Genomic DNA, 19,082 nt, shown 5'->3' on the forward strand with positions numbered 1-19,082 from the left:
GTAGTGTACTATTTTAAACCTGTTAATCTGTCAAGGGCCTAGATATGGTGAAATTCCAGGCAAAAGTACTCACGGGCTTGTGTTTTTACTCAGATACTTTTTTAAGTGTACTCTAGCACATTTTTCTGCCGTCATAAGTGCATACCACATACATACATCTAAGTAGTGTACTATTTTGTACCTGGCGTTTTTAGCGTTAAAGGTCCTGAAGCAGACACTGTTGAGGAACCTGAGGAGGACATCAGTGACGTGAAGACACCTGTTGATGATGATGATGATGATGATGATGAAGCCGATCGCAATTGGGAGCCGGGTGCAGAATGGGCTTCATCATTATCAGGAGAAGAGAATTGCAGGTTGCCCGTGAGGCAGCAGCTGAGCCAGCAAGATGGTAGCATGGTTGGCAGTCAGCATGGTGGGAGTAGTAGAAATTTTGGAACCAAACATGCCCGGAGGAGACGACCTGCTTCGCGTCAGCTTACCTTCCCGGGAGGTAGTGGAGCAGGGGTTCCTGGACACGGCGGCAGTAGCAGTCAATTAGTGCGGACTGTTGGTGGAAAAATCAGCTACTCAGCGGTGTGGCAGTTTTTCATCAAGCATCGGGAGGAGGTTCACATAGCCACATGCAAGATATGTCGACAGAAGGTGAAGCGTGGCCAGGGTCCCAATGTTGGCTCCATGGCCCTGCATCAACATATGCTTCGCCACCATAAAGTGACCTGAGAGAACCGTGGCTCCGATGTAGTGGTCCAGCCTGCATCACCTAGTGGCATGCTGCTCCCTCTTTCAGCCAGCCAAGGCTCCACCACCTCAGCTGAAGGGAGCTGTGTGTCATACCCTCCTTCTCTTGCTCCAGATGCTCCTGCTCCTCCTACTTTTTTTCAGTCATTCCGCCAACAATCCATTGGTGAAGCCATGTCCAAGAGACAACAGTATGCACCCACTCATCTAATGGCGCAGAAGCTGAATGTGCTCCTGTCCAAGTTGCTGGTGCTGCAGTCCCTCCCTTTTCAAGTGGTAGACTCTGCACCTTTCAGAGAACTGATGGCTTGTGCCGAGCCGAGGTGGAGAGTGCCAAGCCGTAATTTCTTCGCGAATAAGACAGTACCAGCTATGCACAATTTTGTAGAAAAGAAGGTGGGCAAGTCCTTGAGCCTGTAGGTGTGTACCAAAGTGCACGGCAGCGCCAAAGTCTGAAGCTCTAACTATGGTCAGGGACAATACATGTCCTTTACGTCTCACTGGGTGAATGTGGTTCCTGCACAGCCACAACACCAACTTGGACAGGTCACGCTGCTTCCTCCTCCACGCTCCACGACGATGTCATGCTGCCTTGGTGAACGGAGTCACACATGGGAGGAACTGTAAAAAGTCATTCGTAAAGAAATCGAAGCATGGCTTACTCCACAAAAACTGGAAATGGGAACCATGGTGACTGACAATGGGAAGAACATCTTGCATGCGCTGCGACTGGGAAGGCTGAGCCATACACCCTGCATGGCACACATGTTCAACTGGTTGTGAAGCAGTTCCTGAAGTGTTCCCCCCATTTGCAAGACATCCTAACCATGGGAATGAAACTTTGCATGCATTTCAGCCACTCGTACACCGCAAAGCACACCCTCCTTGAGCTGCAGCGTGAGAACGGAATCCCTCAACGCAGTCTCATTTGTCACATTGCCACATGTTGCAATTCCACCTTCCATATGTTGGACCGTCTGTACGAACAGAAAAAATCCATCACTGATTTCTTGAGGATCCAAGTGGATAGATGTACTCCCCTGTGTAACTTCAATGTGAACTTCATACGTGACATCTGCCCGTTTGCTCAAGCCCTTTGAGGAAGCCACACTATTAGTGAGTCACCCAGATTACGGGATGAACAACGTCATTCCACTGCTTCATTTCTTACTGTACGTGTTGGAAATGATGGCTGGTCAGGGTATTGGAGATGTGGCACTGGAGGAGGAGGAGGAGGGGGAGGGTCACAGTGGAGCACAGTTTGGGTTTCACCAAATGGGCGGTTTTTCTAGTAATCTGACAGGAGAGGAGGAGCAGGAGCAGCCAGAGGAGCTAGAGGGTAATGAGGAAGGCGAGACAGGATCCAGACACATCGTGGCAGTATGCAGTGGAGATGGAGGCAGGGAGTCCCTCTGAGTCACTTGCACAAATGGCATGATGCATGCTAATGTGCTTGCGTAGTGACAGCCGAATTGTCACCATTCGGCAGCAGGAGGACTTTGGGATCTCCACCTTATTGGACCCTCGCTATTGCCACAAAATAGGGGCCTCTTTTACACCCACTGAGAGGGAGGACAAAGTGACCTACTACAGAGACATCCTATGTAGTCAGTTGGCAAATGCCTATCGGCGCCATCTTTCATCCTCTCAGAGGTCTGTTTTGGGGAGCCCCCTGCGCTCATCTTTCATTGCCATGGCTGCTGGGGAGGGGTGGCAGGAGCAGTACAAGCTCAATCAGCAGCAGCCTGAGTCTACAGTAGATTTCTTCACCCACACAGTGAAGCAACTCATCAGCAGCAGGTACACCTGGAGCAGGACCTGAACCAGCAGGTGGTGACATACCTTGACATGCCCATGACAAGACACCTTGAAGATCCGCTGGACTTCTGGGCAGCCAAACTTGATTTGTGGCCTCAACTAGAAGAGTTTTCCCTGGAAAAGCTGTCCTGCCCGGCCAGTAGTGTGCCTTCAAAGCAGGTGTTTAGTGCGGCCGGGGCCATAGTCACCCCAAGGAGAATTTGTCTGTCCAAGAAAAATGTGGAGAGACTGACCTTTGTAAAGATGAATCAGGCATGGAACAGCCATGATTTCCACCCACCAATGCCTGATGTATCAGAGTAGATTGACCATGGTGCCACACCAACACTTCACAAATATGGATAGTGCCAAACAGATGGTGCTGCTCCGCAGTTACAAACATTCCCCCGCATCAGACCTTTTTTCACCCACCTTCGTCACTGGGTACTGGTATTGCCACCCACCACACCACTCTATCACCAGATAACTTTCAGGACTCCGGAAGCTGCTGCTGCTGCCACCTCCAGGCCATGCCATTCAGCCACGATATGGTCATTTCATGCTTCACCACCTTAAGGCTTTGCCATTCATCCACTATATTGTATCTCCATGCTACAGCCACCTTCAGGCTATGCCATTCAGACACTATATGGTCTCCTCATGCTTCATCCACCTCCAGGCTGTCATTCAGCCACTATATGGTCTCCTCATGCTTCAGCCAATTCCAGGCTGTGCCATTCAGCCACTACATGGTCTCTTCATGCCTCAGCCAACTCCAGGCTGTGCCATTCAGCCACTATATGGTCTCTTTATGGTTCAGCCACCTCCAGGCTGTGCCATTCAGCCACTATATGGTCTCTTCATGCCTCAGCCAACTCCAGGCTGTGCCATTCAGCCACTATATGGTCTCTTTATGGTTCAGCCACCTCCAGGCTGTGCCTTTCAGCCACTATATGGTCTCCTCATGCTCCAGCCACCTCCAGGCTGTCATTCAGCCACTATATGGTCTCCTCATGCTTCAGCCAATTCCAGGCTGTGCCATTTAGCCACTATATGGTCTCCTCATGCTTCAGCACACTCCAGGCTGTGCCATTCAGCCACTATATGGAATCCGCACGCTTTAGCCACCTCCAGGCTGTGCCATTCAGCCACTATATGGTCTCCTCATGCTTCAGCCATCTCCAGGCTGTGCCATTCAGCCACTATATGGTCTCCTTATGCTTCAGCACACTCCAGGCTGTGCCATTCAGCCACTATATGGAATCCGCACGCTTTAGCCACCTCCAGGCTGTGCCATTCAGCCACTATATGGTCTCCTCATGCTTCAGCCATCTCCAGGCTGTGCCATTCAGCCACTATATGGTCTCCTCATGCTTTAGCCACCTTCAGGGTGTGCCATTTAGACAATATATGGTCTCCTTATGCTTCAGCCAACTCCAGGCTGTGCCATCATTCAGCCACTATATGATCTCCTCATGCTGTCACAAACTCCAGGCTGTGCCATTCAGCCACTATATGGTTTCCTCATGCTTCAGCACACTCCAGACTGTGCCATTCAGCCACTTTATGGTCTCTTCTCATGCTGCCACAAACTCCAAGCTATGCAATTCAGGCACTAGATGGTCTCCTCATGCTTCAGCCACCTTCAGGCTGTGCCATTCAGTCACTATATGGTCTCCTCATGCTTCAGCACACTCCAGGCTGTGCCATTCAGTCACTATATGGTATCCTCATGCTTCAGCCACCTTCAGGCTGTGCCAATCAGCCACTATATGGTCTTCATGGTTCAGCCACAAACTCCAGGCTGTGCCATTCAGCCACTATATGGTCTCTTCTCATGCTTTAGCCAACTCCAAGCTGTGCCATTCAGCCACTATATGGTCTCCTCATGCTCCAGCCACCTCCAGGCTGTGCCATTCAGCCACTATATGGTCTCCTCATGCTTCAGCCATCTCCAGGCTGTGCCATTCAGCCACTAAATGTACTCCTCATGCTTCATCCACCTCCAGGCTGTGCCATTCAGACACTTTATGGTCTTCTCCTGCTTCAGCAACCTCCAGGCTGTGCCATTCAGACACCATAGGGTCTCCCCATTCTGCCACCAACTCCAGGCAGTCATTCAGCCACTATATGGTCTCCTCATACTGATGCCACCCCCAGGCTCTGTCATTGTGCTGCCATGTGACATGTCACGTTTGATTTGGTCCTTTCTACCCACACGCCGGGGCCCAGGACATTAAAACTTGGGAGTTAAAACTAAAAATTCAATTTAAATTTAAAAATCTTAAATTTAAATTTAAAAATCTTAAATTTCAATGGTCTCCTCATGCTTCTGTCAACTCCAGGCTGTTCAATTCAGACACTACATGGTCTCCTCATGCTTCAGCCAACTCCAGTCTGTCATTTAGCCACTATACGATCTCCTCATGTTTCAGCCACCTCCAGACTGTGCAATTCAGCCACCAAATGGTCTATTCATTGGAAACAATAGGCATTAAATGACGGCGGAATTTCACATGGAAATTTCGACTTGTGAACATGGCCTCAAACTTCTAAGCTGACCACCAAATTTGAAGATTGTGCCATGGGATAAATGCCTATTTGAACTCTCACCTAATCCAAGGTCACAAATCAGCTACATCAGACAGCACTGTGTTCATTGCGGCAGATTTGTCAAAACCTGTCCAGAGGAAAAGGTTCCCATAGCAACCAATCAGATTGCTTCTTTTATTTTAACCAAGGCATCAGAAAAAATTAAAGTAGCCATCTGATTGGTTGCTATGGGCAACTGGGCAACATTTCCTATGGACAAGTTTTGATACATCTCCCCCATTCTGATTTAGGAATCTCAGTTTGAGCACAAAACATGTTATCCTGGGGACAGCACCAATTTTTCCATTTTTAAAGGAACTTGAGTTGAATGGACTACTTTTATTTATTTATTTTTACTTTTTTTTTTTTTTTTTGCTACATCTGACAAACAGCTTTTCTGGATTTGATGACTACTATTACAGATCATTCCCAATGCTGTAAGTGAAAATTAGCATGCAGTATGTGATTTGTGGTGTTATCTGGGAGTTTGTAGTGTTATCTGAGCCGCATTAATCTTTAGCAGTATTTTAACCAGAAGCCAACTACATTTATGGACAAAGTGACTTTAGGCAGCTTTCAGATGACCTTCTCTTAGGAGTAAAATAGTAATGTTGGCACAATGTATTGCTACAATCGGGTAAATAAATCTAAAAAAAAAAAAAAAAGATCAGTTATAAGTGAGAAATTCGCACATCTCTCCCCAGCTCAGACTAATTTTTTCTCTGCATCTGCGATATTACAATAGCCCACTAAAGCATTATGCTGATTTAAAAAATACTGCTACCTCTGAAGAAAAGAATAAGAATGCAAAGGAATGTTTTAATGTCAGCTGATGTTCCTGTCCTTATCATCAAGAACACACATTCTAACTGAATGCATTTCTAAATGTATCATGAATATAATGCAGGATCCTGTCGCATCTTGTATTGTACAAAGAAAAAATGGATTTCTCAGGACATTGCTGTTCAATAGCAGAGAAAGAAAGAGACGGTCTCTGTCCTATTAAAAAACAGATCCTGACAAAAACTTGCAAAGCGGAGACATACACCTAAATATGATAGTAGCCCTCTTAATGAATACAATAGAGAAAAAGAAAAAAAATCAAGACATTTGAAAAGAACAGCCAAATATCATATGAATAGTGTTGAGCACGAATAATCGAAATGCTAATTTTTACAGCGAATATCGTCACTTTGCGATTTTGTCAATAGTTAGAATATAGCAAAACGGTATATATATGTAATGATGAATATTCATTTTTTTTTCTTCTTCACAGTACACATCACAACAATTATGTGTACTGTGTAAAAAAAAAAAAAAAAAGTGATCATCCCTCCCTGCTTCTAGCCTGTGGTCCAAAGAAGGCTCCAATATTATTTACTATGTGAGTGTGTCGGTGTGGAGCGTGAATATTTCGTATATGCGAATATGCAAATATTTGCCAATATTGACACTTCCAGAGGACACTGATTCCTCCCTTCTTTTAGGTGAAAGATATCATTTCATTACTAATTTTCACATGGAAAAAAAAGGGAACGAACATAGTGAATATGCGAATTAGGACGAATATTCTTACCTAAATATCACAAATTCGATTATGGCCCCTGCTGCTCATCACTAGATATGAACAGGCTTAAATTAAGCCAATTTTTTAGTTTTTAAGGAAGACCTGTCAGAAGTCTTGAGTATGATTGCACTCTTTGACCTATTCAGAGGTCAGAGAGTGCAATCATACCTGATGTCTAGGTTGTGCAGTTTACACAACTAAGAGAAACATGAAGCTCACAACCACCCCTGCATATGCCCAGGAGGGGGGATTTTCGTAGGTGCTTACAGTGCACTCCTCCCAACTATGACTGATAGCTCTAGCATTCATTGAGGAGACCACTATCAGACATAGCTGAAAGAAGGGGGTTAGAAACCCCTAAGGCACCTGACAAGATGATCCTACCTCCTAGACACTTGCAGAAGTAGTGGCTGAGTGCTTAAAATGGTACTCCGCTGCCCCAGTGTTCAGAACTTTTTGCTCTGAACACTTGGACATCACCCCCATGCCCCTTGTGACATCACACCATGCCCCCTCAATGCAAGTCTATGGGAGGGGGGGGTGACAGCCACCATGCCCTTTCCCATAGACTTTCATTGAGGGGGCGTGGCAGTGACATCATGACCCCACCGCCCACACCCAGCATTCTAAATGAACGACAGGTGCTGCACAGATATCGCGGGGCCTCCAGCAGTAGGACCCCCCACAATCAGATATCTTGTCCTCTATCCTTTGAATAGGGGATAAAATGTCTAGGGGCGGGGTACCCCTTTAAACAATGTTTTTCTAGGTTAACATCAGGTATGGTTGAACATTCGTAGAAACATTAGTTCCCTATAATTGACTTTTGACTTCATATCCCATCCTCATATATTGTTGTCATATCCCGACCTCCTATCCCGTCATCGCATCCCGACCTCCTATCATGTCCTCCTATCCCGTCCTCCTATCTCGACCTCCTTTCCCGTCCTCCTATCCCGTCCACCTATCCCGTCCTCCTATCCCGTCCTCCATTCCCGTCCTCCATTCCCGTCCTCCTTTCCCGTCCTCTTTTCCCATCCTCCTTTCCCGTCCTCCTTTCCCGTCCATCTATCCCGTCCTCCTATCCCATCCTCCTATCCTGACCTCCTATCCCGGCCTCCTATCCCGTCCTCCTATCCCGTCCTCCTATCACGACCTCCTATCTCGACCTCCTATCTCGACCTCCTATCCCGTCCTCCTATCTCGACCTCCTATCCCGTCCTCCTATCTCGATCTCCTTTCCCGTCCTCCTATCCCGTCCTCCTATCCCAACCTCCTATGTCGACCTCCTATCCTGACCTCCTATCCCGACCCGTAATATGTGTACCAGTTATTGAAATATCTCCAGCCGTACGGAAGTTATGTGGGAACATACATTTCCCATTGATTTGCATGGGACTTTAAACAAAAACCTCGACCCTCACAAATGGGGGTAGTTAAGGGTTAAATTAACTATCCTATATTTTAACTGGACATATAAGTAACATGTGACCAAGTATTATCGAAATATCTCCAGATGTTTGGAAGTTATGCAGTAACATATATTTCCCATTGACTTGTATGGGACTTTAAATATAAACCCCGCCCCTGGCAAATGGGGGTGAGTAAGAGTTAAATCACCTATCCTATGTTTGTTGTTGACATATAAGTAACATGTGTACCAAGTTTCATGTTAATATCTTTAGCCGTTTGGACGTGGTGCTGGAACATACACACATACATACATACACACACATGTTGAGTTTTATATATATAGATTCCTTTCAAAAATAAAACTTCATTTGTGTATATTGCCTCCAAGTACATATTCTCACGATTCTACCAAAACAATGAATCAGTCAGGCATATATGATTTTTATTGTAGAACTTAATTAGAACTGCTCTTCCAGCTGTTTACTGTTATTTCAGTAATCTCTGTTTATGTTACTGTTCGTGAATCAAGAATCATCTATTGCTCCCACTAAGTTTGCTGGAGTGTGAACTGTGCATTACATGGACAGGTTTAATGGTGTTAACCCCTTAACACTGCAGTACAATTAAAGGAGTACTCCGGAGCGCTGGTACTTAAATAAAAAAGATTACCTCATCTGATAGCTCTTTCAAAGACATGTGCCCACTAGCCCACTGATCCATGTGCCCACTAGCACAGTGTTTCCATACCAGGGTGCCTCCAGCTGTTGCAAAAATACAACTCCCAGCATGCTCGGACAGCCTTCGGCTGTCCGGGCATGCTGGGAGTTGTAGTTTCGCAAGAGCTGGAGGCACCCTGGTTGGGAACACTGCACTAGCGGTGTCACAAGAATGCTGCAGCACTACGCAAATAGCGTAGGGCTAACGTAGGCAGCGATAGGAGCCTAGCGTTATCCCTATGCTATTTGCATAGTACTGCACATGCGCAGAAGCGATGAGTCACCGGGCGAAGATGGCGCCGGATCGTGAAGAAGAAGCGGTCGAGCGTCATCAAAGGACCCAGCTTCCGGCCAGATGGAAAAGCATGGAGAAGTACGGGAAGAAGCCGACATGGACAACGTGAGTATATTACAATGTGATATAACTTTTATTAATGCTTCATTTCCCCCACAAACAGGTTGCGTCGGAGTACTCCTTTAACCTCTTAAGTACCCAGCCATTTTACACCTTAGGACCCGGCCATTTTTTGAACATCTGACCACTGTCACTTTAAACATTAATAACTCTGGAATGCTTTTAGTTATCATTCTGATTCCGAGATTATTTTTTCGTGACATATTCTACTTTAACATAGTGGTAACATTTTTTGGTAACTTGCATCCTTTCTTGGTGAAAAATCCCAAAATTTTATGAAAAATTTGAAAATTTAGCATTTTTCTAACTTTGAAGCTCTCTGCTTGTAAGGAAAATGGATATTCAAAATATTTTTTTTTATTCACATATACAATATGCCTACTTTATGTTTGCATCATAAAATTGACGTGTTTTTACTTTTGGAAGACACCAGAGGGCTTCAAAGTTCAGCAGCAATTTTCCAATTTTTCACAAAATTTCCAAACTCACTATTTTTCAGGGACCAGTTCAGGTTTGAAGTGGATTTGAAGGGTCTTAATCTTAGAAATACCCCACAAATGACCCCATTATAAAAACTGCACCCCTCAAAGTATTCAAAATGATATTCGGTCAGCCTTTTAACCCTTTAGGTGTTTCACAGGAATAGCAGGAAAGTGAAGGAGAAAATTCACAAGCTTAATTTTTTACAATCGCATGTTCTTGTAGACCCAATTTTTGAATTTTTACAAGGGGTAATAGGAGAAAATGTATACTTATATTTGTAGCCCAATTTCTCTCGAGTAAGCAAATACCTCATATGTCTATGTAGAGCGCAGTAGAGGGCTCAGAAGGGAAGGAGCGACAAGGGGATTTTGGAAAGTACGTTTTTCTGAAATGGGTTTTGGGGGGCATGTTGCATTTAGGAAGCCCCTATGGTGCCAGAACAGCAAAAATAAAAACACATGCCATACCATTTTGGAAACAAGACCCCTTGAGGAACGTAACAAGGAATTAAGTGAGCCTTAATACCCCACATGTGTTTCCCGACTTTTGCATATGTAAAAAAATAAAATAAAATTTCACAAAATGTGTGTTTCCCCCCAAATTTCACATTTTTGCAAGGGTTAATAGCAGAAAATACCCCCCAAAATTTGTAACCCCGTCTCTTCTGAGTATGGTGGTACCCCATAAGTTGACCAGAAGTGCACTACGGCGAACTACAATGCTCAGAAGAGAAGGAGTCATATTTGGCTTTTTGAGAGCAAATTTTGCTCGGGGGGCATGTCGCATTTAGGAAGCCCCTATGGTGCCAGGAGAGAAAAAAAAAGCCCACATGGCATGCCATTTTGGAAACTAGACCCCTTGAGGAACGTAACAAGGAATAAAGTGAGCCTTAATACCCCACAGGGGTTTCACGACTTTTGCATACGTAAAACAAAAAATTTCACTAAAATGTGTGTTTCTCCCCAAATTTCACATTTTTGCAAGGGTTAATAGCAAAAAATACCCCCCAAAATTTGAAACCCCATCTCTTCTGAGTATGGAGGTACCCCATAAGTTGACCTGAAGTGCACTACGGGCGAACTACAATGCTCAGGAGAAGGAGTCATATTTGGCTTTTTGAGAGCAAATTTTGCTCGGGGGGCATGTCGCATTTAGGAAGCCCCTATGGGGCCAGAACAGCAAAAATCCCCCACATGGCATACCATTTTGGAAACTAGACCCCTTGAGGAACATAACAAGGGGTAAAGTGAGCATTTACCCCCACTGGTGTCTGTCAGATCTTTGGAACAGTGGGCTGAACGAAATTTTTAATTTGCACATCCCACTGTTCCAAAGATCCGTCAGACACCTGTGGGGTGTAAATTTTCACTGCACCCCTCATTACATTCCGTGAGGGGTGTAGTTTCCAAAATGGGGTCACATGTGGGGTTTTGTTTTTTTTGCGTTTGTCAAAACCGCTGTAACAATCAGCCACCCCTGTGCATATCACCTCAAATGTACATGGTGCACTCTCCCTTCTGGGCCTTGTTGTGCGCCCCCAGAGCACTTTGCGCCCACATATGGGGTATCTCTGTAGTCTGGAGAAATTGCATTGCAAATTTTGGGGGGCTTTTTCCCCTTTTACCTCTTGTCAAAATGAAAAGTATAGGGCAACACCAGCATGTTAGTGTAAACAATTTATTTTTTTACACTAACATGCTGGTGTATACCCCAACTTCACCTTTTCATAAGGGGTGAATGGAGAAAAAGCCCCCCAAAAATTGTTAGGCAATTTCAACCGAGTACGGCGATACCCCATATGTGGCCCTAAACTGTTGCCTTGAAATACGACAGGGCTCCAAAGTGAGAGCGCAATGCGCATTTGAGGCCTGAATTAGGGATTTGCATAGGGGTGGACGTAGGGGTATTCTATGCCAGTGATTCCCAAACAGGGTGCCTCCAGCTGTTGCAAAACTCCCAACGGCTGTCCAGCAATACTGGGAGTTGTTGTTTTGCAACAGCTGGAGGCTCCATTTTGGAAACATTGGCATACCAGACGTTTTTCATTTTTATTGGGGAGGGGGGCTGTGTAGGGGTATGTGTATATGTAGTGTTTTTTACTTTTTATTTTATTTAGTGTAGTGTAGTGTTTTTAGGGTACAGTCACACGTGCGGGGGGTTACAGCGAGTTTACCGCTGCGAGTTTGAGCTGCTGCGCAAAATTTGCTGCATCGCAAACTTGAACCCTGATACTCACTGTAAGCCCCTGCCCATGTGAATGTACCCTGTACATTCACAGGGGGGGGGGGGACCTCCAGCTGTTGCAAAACTACAACTCCCAGCATGCACAGTCTATCAGTGCATGCTGGTAGTTATAGTTTTGCAACAGCTGGAGGCACACGGGTTGGGAAACACTGAGTTAGGAAACAGAAAATGTTTCCCAACCAGTGTGCCTCCAGTTGTTGCAAAACCACTACTCCCAAACATTCTCAGGCATGCTGGAAGTAGTAGTTCGGCAACATCTTTAGAGCCAGATGTTGCCGAACTACAACTCCCAGCATTCTTGGAGTTGTAGTTTTGCAACATCTGGAGGACTACAGTTTGCAGACCACTAATACAGTGGTTCTCAATCTTTGCCCTTCCAGATGTTGCAAAACTACAACTCCCAGTATGCCAAAACTGTCCAGGCATGCTGGGAGTTGTAGTTCTGCAACATCTGAAGGGCCAGATGTTACAGAACTACAACTCCCAGCATGCCTGGACAGTAAGGGCATGCTGAGGATGTGTAGTTTTGCAACATCTGGAACGGCACAGTGATCTCGAAATTGTGGACCTCCAGATGTTGCAAAACTGCAACTCCCAGCATGCCCAGATGCCAAGGGCTGTCTGGGCATGCTGGGAGTTGTAGTATACAGGGTTCCATTACAGCAATGGATGTCGCTTTACTGAAGAGGAACTCACCTGTCGCCGCCGCCGTCTTAATCGTCTGGATCCGGGTCTTCAGGGACGAGGTAAGTACCGGGGCCGGTCCCCAGCACTCCCCCGTCCCCCGTCGCGTCCTCCGGTCTTCCTCCCGTCCTCTCCGGACTTCAAAGGGCCGGGCAGGGCGGGAGGAAGTAACCGCCCCCCCCCCCCCCCCTGCGATTGGTCGGTTAACTAACCGAAGAATCGCAGGGTATAGGAGGAGGTCCTATACTTTAGCATGGTCCTGGCTGTCTGTGACAGCCGGGATCATGCAAAATTACCGGGCGGTCGGGTCCCAGAGACCCGATCAGCCCGGTATCGCTGCAGATCGCAAGGGCGCCCCTCGGCGTTTGCCCTGGATGCCTGCTGAAGCATTTCAGCAGGCATCCGGTTTCGATCTCTGCCGGCGCGCGGTAGGGACCGGAAAACGCCAGGGCGTATGGATACGTCCAGGGTCCTTAAGGCCCAGGGTGTGAGGGCGTATCCATACGCCCTGGGTCCTTAAGTGGTTAAAGTGTATGTGTCATTAACAAAAACTTTTGATAGAATGTAGACAATACCATTATATGTATGTTTGTAATATACATTGATTAAAAAATGTATATATGTTTAGGTGAAAAATGCTGTCCCTGCAGCTACTGCCTGTGTGTTTCTGTGAGGAGACCAAATGTAGGGATTGTGAGCCAGACAAGCAGGGCTCTGGCTCTTGGCTTATCACCTGTCCTCAGTGCACAGAACCCTGCTTGTCCTTCGTGTAAAGAGCCCTGCTTGTCCTCAGTGCACAGAACCCTGCATGTCCTCAGTGTACAGAGCCCTGCTTGTCCTCAGTGCACAGAGCCCTGCATGTCCTCAGTGTAAAGAGCACTGCCTGTCCTCACTGCACAGAGCCCTGCTTGTCCTCAGTATACAGAGCCCTGCTTGTCCTCAGTGTACAGAGCCCTGCTTGTTCCCAGTGTACAGAGCCCTGCTTGTCCTCAGTGTACAGAACACTGCTTGTCCTCAGTGCACATAACCCTGCTTGACCTCAGTGCACAGAGCCTTGCTTGTCCTCACTGCAAAGAGCCCTGCTTGTCCTCAGTGCACAGAACCCTGCTTGCCCTCAGTGTACAGAGCCCTGCTTCTCCCCCCACACTTCCTGTATTTGGACCCCTCACAGAAACACACAGACAATAGCTGTAGGGACAAAAAATATACTCATTTGTTTAACCAATGTATATTAAAAATAAACATATAATTCCATTATCTGCATTATATAAAAAGTTTTTGTTAACGACAGGTACACTTTAACCCCTTAAGGACCAACCCAAATAAACCTGTCTGCCCCTGAAAGACCAGGCCTGTTTTTTCAAATCGGGGATGTCTGTCTTTATTAGAGAATAACTCTGGAAATGTTTTGCCAATCATGATAATTCTGACATTGTTTTTTTGTCACAAGTCGTCCTTCATGTACATAGTAAAAGTAAGCAGATATCATTTGTAGTTTTTTTTTTACGATGCAAAAAATCATGAAATTTTTTAGAAAATTACGATTTTTTGCTATTTTAACACTAATAGGTTGCATATATTTATACATACTCACCAAATAGTTTATGAAACTTATACTTTCAGATGTCTACTTTATTTTGACTGCATTTTTTTTGTTTTTAACCCCTTAAGAACCAGGCCATTTTACACCTTAGGACCAGAGCATTTTTTTGAACATCTGACCACTGTAACTTTAAACATTAATAACTCTGGAATGCTTTTAGTTATCATTCTGATTCCGAGATTGTTTTTTTGTGACATATTCTACTTTAACATAGTGATAACATTTTGTGGTAACTTGCATCCTTTCTTGGTGAAAAATCCCAAAATTTGATGAAAAATTTGAAAATTTTGCATTTTTCTAACTTTGAAGCTCTCTGCTTATAAGGAAAATGGATATTCCAAAAACATTTTTTTTATTCACATTTCTAAAACTACTTTATGTTTGAATTATAAAATTGACGTGTTTTTACTTTTGGAAGACACCAGAGGGCTTCAAAGTTCAGCAGCAATTTTCCAATTTTTCACAAAATTTTCAAACTCACTATTTTTCAGGGACCAGTTCAGGTTTGAAGTGAATTTGAAGGGTCTTAATATTAGAAATACCCCATAAAAGACCCTATTATAAAAACTGCACCCCCAAAGTATTCAAAATGACATTCAGTCAGAATTTTAACCCTTTAGGTGTTTCACAGGAATAGCAGCAAAGTGAAGGAGAAAATTCACAATCTTCATTTTTTACACTTGCATGTTCTTGTAAACCCAATTTTTGAATTTTTACAAGGGGTAAAAGGAGAAAATGTATACTTATGTATACTTTGTAGCCCAATTTCTCTCGAGCAAGGACATCCCTCATATGTCTATGTAAATTGTTCGGCAGGCGCAGTAGTGGGCTCAGAAGCGAAGGAACGACAAGGGGATTTTGGAGAGTACGTTTTTCAGAAATGGTTTTTGTGGGGCATGCTGCATTTAGGAAGCCCCTATGGTGCCAGAACAGCAAAAAAAACACATAACATACCATTTTGGAAACTAGACCCCTTGAGGAACGTAACAAGGAATTAAGTGAGCCTTAATACCCCACAGGTGCTTCACGACTTCTGCATATGTAAAAAAAAAAATTTTTTTTACAAAAATGTGTGTTTCCCCCCAAATTTCACATTTTTGCAAGGGTTAATAGCAGAAAATACCCCCCAAAATTTGTAACCCCATCTCTTCTGAGTATGGAGGTACCCCATAAGTTGGCCTGAGGTGCACTACGGGCGAACTACAATGCTCAGAACAGAAGGAGTCACATTTGGCTTTTTGAGAGAAAATTTTGCTCGGGGGGCATGGCGCATTTAGGAAGCCCCTATGGTGCCAGAACAGCAAAAAAAAAAAAACACATGGCATACCATTTTGGAAACTAGACCCCTTGAGGAACGTAACAAGGAATAAAGTGAGCCTTAATACCCCACAGGGGTTTCACGACTTTTGCATATGTAAAAAAACATTTTTTTTTCACTAAAATGTTCTTATTCAATGAAAATGAGGTTACAAATTTTGGGGGGCTTTTTTCCTATTTTCCCTTGTGAAAATGAAAAATTTAGGGTAACACCAGCATTTTAGTGAAAAAAATGTTTTCTTCTCATTTTCCCATCCAACTTTGTCAAACACCTGTGAGGAGTTAAGGCTCACTATACCCCGTTGTTACATTCTGTGAGGGGTGTAGTTTCTAAAATGGGGTCACATGTGGGTATTTTTTTTTTTTTTGCGTTTATGTCAGAACCGCTGTAAAATCAGCCACCCCTGTTCAAATCACCTATTTAGACCTCAAATGTACATAGTGCACTCTCACTCCTGAGCCTTGTTGTGCGTCCGTAGAACATTTTACGCCCACATCTGGGGTATTTCCGTACTCAGGAGAAATTGTGTTACAAATTTGGAGGTCTTTTTTTGCTTTTACCGCTTGTGAAAATAAAAAGTATGGGGTAACACCAGCATGTTAGTGTAAAAAATAAAAAAAAAATTATACCAACAGGCTGGTATAGACCCCAACTTCACCTTTTCATAACGGGGTAAAGGGATAAAAAGCCCCCCAAATTTGTAGTGCAATTTCTCCCTAGTACGGAAATACCCCATATGTGGCCTTAAACTGTTTCCTTGAAATACGACAGGGCTCTGAAGTGAGAGCGCACCGTGCGCTTTTGAGGACTTCATAGGAATTGCATAGTGGTGGACATAGGGGGATTTTATGCCAGTGATTCCCAAACAGGGTGCCTCCAGCTGTTGCTAAACTCCCAGCATTCCTGGACAGTCTGTGGCTGTCCGGAAATGCTGGGAGTTGTTGTTTTGCAACAGCTGGAGGCACTGTTTTGGAAACATTGCCGTACGATACGTTTTTCATTTTTATTGGTGGGGACAGTGTAAGGGGTGTATATGTAGTGTTTTACTCTTTATTATGTGTTAGTGCAGTGTAGTGTAGTGTTTTTAGGGTACATTCACACTAGAGGGCGTTTACAGTGAGTTTACTACTAGGAGTTTGTGCTGCGGCAACAAATTTGCCGCAGCCCAAACTTGAAGTACAAAACTAACTGTAAAACTGCCTGTGTGAATGTACCCTGTACCCTCCTATCCCGACTTCCTATCCCGTCCTCCTATTCCATCCTCCTATCCCATCCTTATATCCTCGGAATCTGTAGGAGAAAAAAGAGAGGAGACCGATACCGGCGCCTAGTGCATTACCCTTGGTAACAAAAGTAGTGGAGTTCAAGGAAATACCAAAATATCCATATAGATGGCCGCTCACCTAGAATAAGAAAAATGAAAGCCTATCACCCCAGTGATAAGGGGGTACTGAGTGTTGGTGGAGTTGCTGCTTGCCTTCTAGGTTGCAGGGAACAGCTGCACTGCTGTCCTGTTGCAAGCGAGGAGGACAGGATATGAGGACAAGTATAGGTGAAAAGAACCCTTTAGAGATGGCGCTGCGGCTTCCTTGAAAATGAAGAGGATGGACTGGATATATTTTAAAAGGTTCACAGTGGAGCCACTTTTATCAGATCAAAGAAAAAGAAATTGGGGATGATGCATTTCAGGAGGTGCCCTCCCTTCCTCAGATCAGGATGCTTACAGTTAAACAAGTGAGCATATAAATACATAAAAAAAAAGCCAAAGTGCAGGTAAGGGGATGTGGCTTAGTGACATCATACAGGTAGACATACTCAAATAACAGTATATACAGTATAAATAATTGATTCACAGATGTGTATGCAAATGGATCAAGAGAACATGTACAGATACATATAAATAGTTGTAAAGTTACTACAATATTCATTTATTGGTGTGTGCGGGAGATGTAGGGCCAGAAGTACGCCCCTGTCAGTAAGAATGAGCAGGCGGCAGCTTCCGGAGGCCTCCCGACACCTAGTTGTTATAGACGCATTGCATGCGCAGCGGTCACGTGACTGCACATAGCCAATAGACGCCAACGTGGATCGCAGATGTAAATAATGCGATCCACACTGTCACATCATAGCGGAGCTCGCAGACGCTGTAGTGCAGTGACTGCGAGCTGCTAGAAGTCCTGGGTCAGGGGACGGAGCATCAGTGGGAATGAGTAATCATAACAGGTAATCAGGGTACCTGTGTGAACGATGTCAAGTGTCCCTATATGGCAGTGGCTAATATAAATTTTGGTGGGTAAATAGCAGTATATGATAGGTAGATAGGTAAATTACATTATATGATAGGTGGATGACAGAGGCTCATCCACGATGATAGAGGCTCATCCACGTAATGGTAGGTGGGGAAGGTAGTAGGTAGGGGAATGAATAAAAGGTTAATTCAATGGAAAGGCAGTCTGGACACCATATTAGATGATAAAGTGGGCCATGGGGACATGATATAAATGTGTGGACACCGCGTGGATGGACAGATCAGGACAGGGGATGCATAATATATATTGTTATATATGTGCAATTACACAAAAGATATGCATAATATGCGTTGTTGTATATGTGCACTTACACAAAAAATATAATGATAAATTGAAGAGGTAAAAACCAGTGTGTACATTAAATATTATATTTAAAAGTGCTCTATAGGCACCATAGATCAAATAAAAGCACAAATGGGGGGTTAAAATAGGGGGTCATAAAATGATTACACATGAAACCAATAGATGGTGATAAGCTCTTAAATTCCAAGTAAGAGTCCTAGAATAAAAACTGCTAAAACCTTTTTATTCTAGGACTCTTACTTGGAATTTAAGCAGCTTATCACCATCTATTGGTTTCATGTGTAATCATTTTATGACCCCCTATTTTAACCCCCCGTTTGTGCTTTTATTTGATCTATGGTGCCTATAGAGCACTTTTAAATATAATATTTTATGTACACTCTGGTTTTTACCACTTCTATTTATCATTATTATATTTTTGGTGTAAGTGCACATATACAACAATGCATATTATGCATCCCCTGTCCTGATCTGCCCATCCACGCGGGGTCCACACATTTATATCATGACCCTATGGCCCACTTTATCATCTAATATGGTGTCCACACTGCCTTTCCATTAAATGAACCTTTTATTCATTCCCCTACCTACTACCTTCCCCACCTACTATTACGTGGATGAGCCTCTGTCATCCACCTATCATATAATGTAATTTACCTATCTACCTATCATATACTGCTATTTACCCACCAACATTTATATTAGCCACTGCCATATAGGGACATTTAATACCGTTCACACAGGTACCCTGATTACCTGTTATGATTACTCATTCCCACTGATGCTCCGTCCCCTGACCCAGGACTTCTAGCAGCTCGCAGTCACTGCACTACAGCGGCTGCGAGCTCCGCTATGATGTGACAGCGTGGATCGCATTATTTACATCTGCGATCCACG

The sequence above is a fragment of the Hyla sarda genome, chromosome 1 (assembly GCF_029499605.1).
Source record: "Hyla sarda isolate aHylSar1 chromosome 1, aHylSar1.hap1, whole genome shotgun sequence".
Taxonomy (NCBI): domain Eukaryota; kingdom Metazoa; phylum Chordata; class Amphibia; order Anura; family Hylidae; genus Hyla; species Hyla sarda.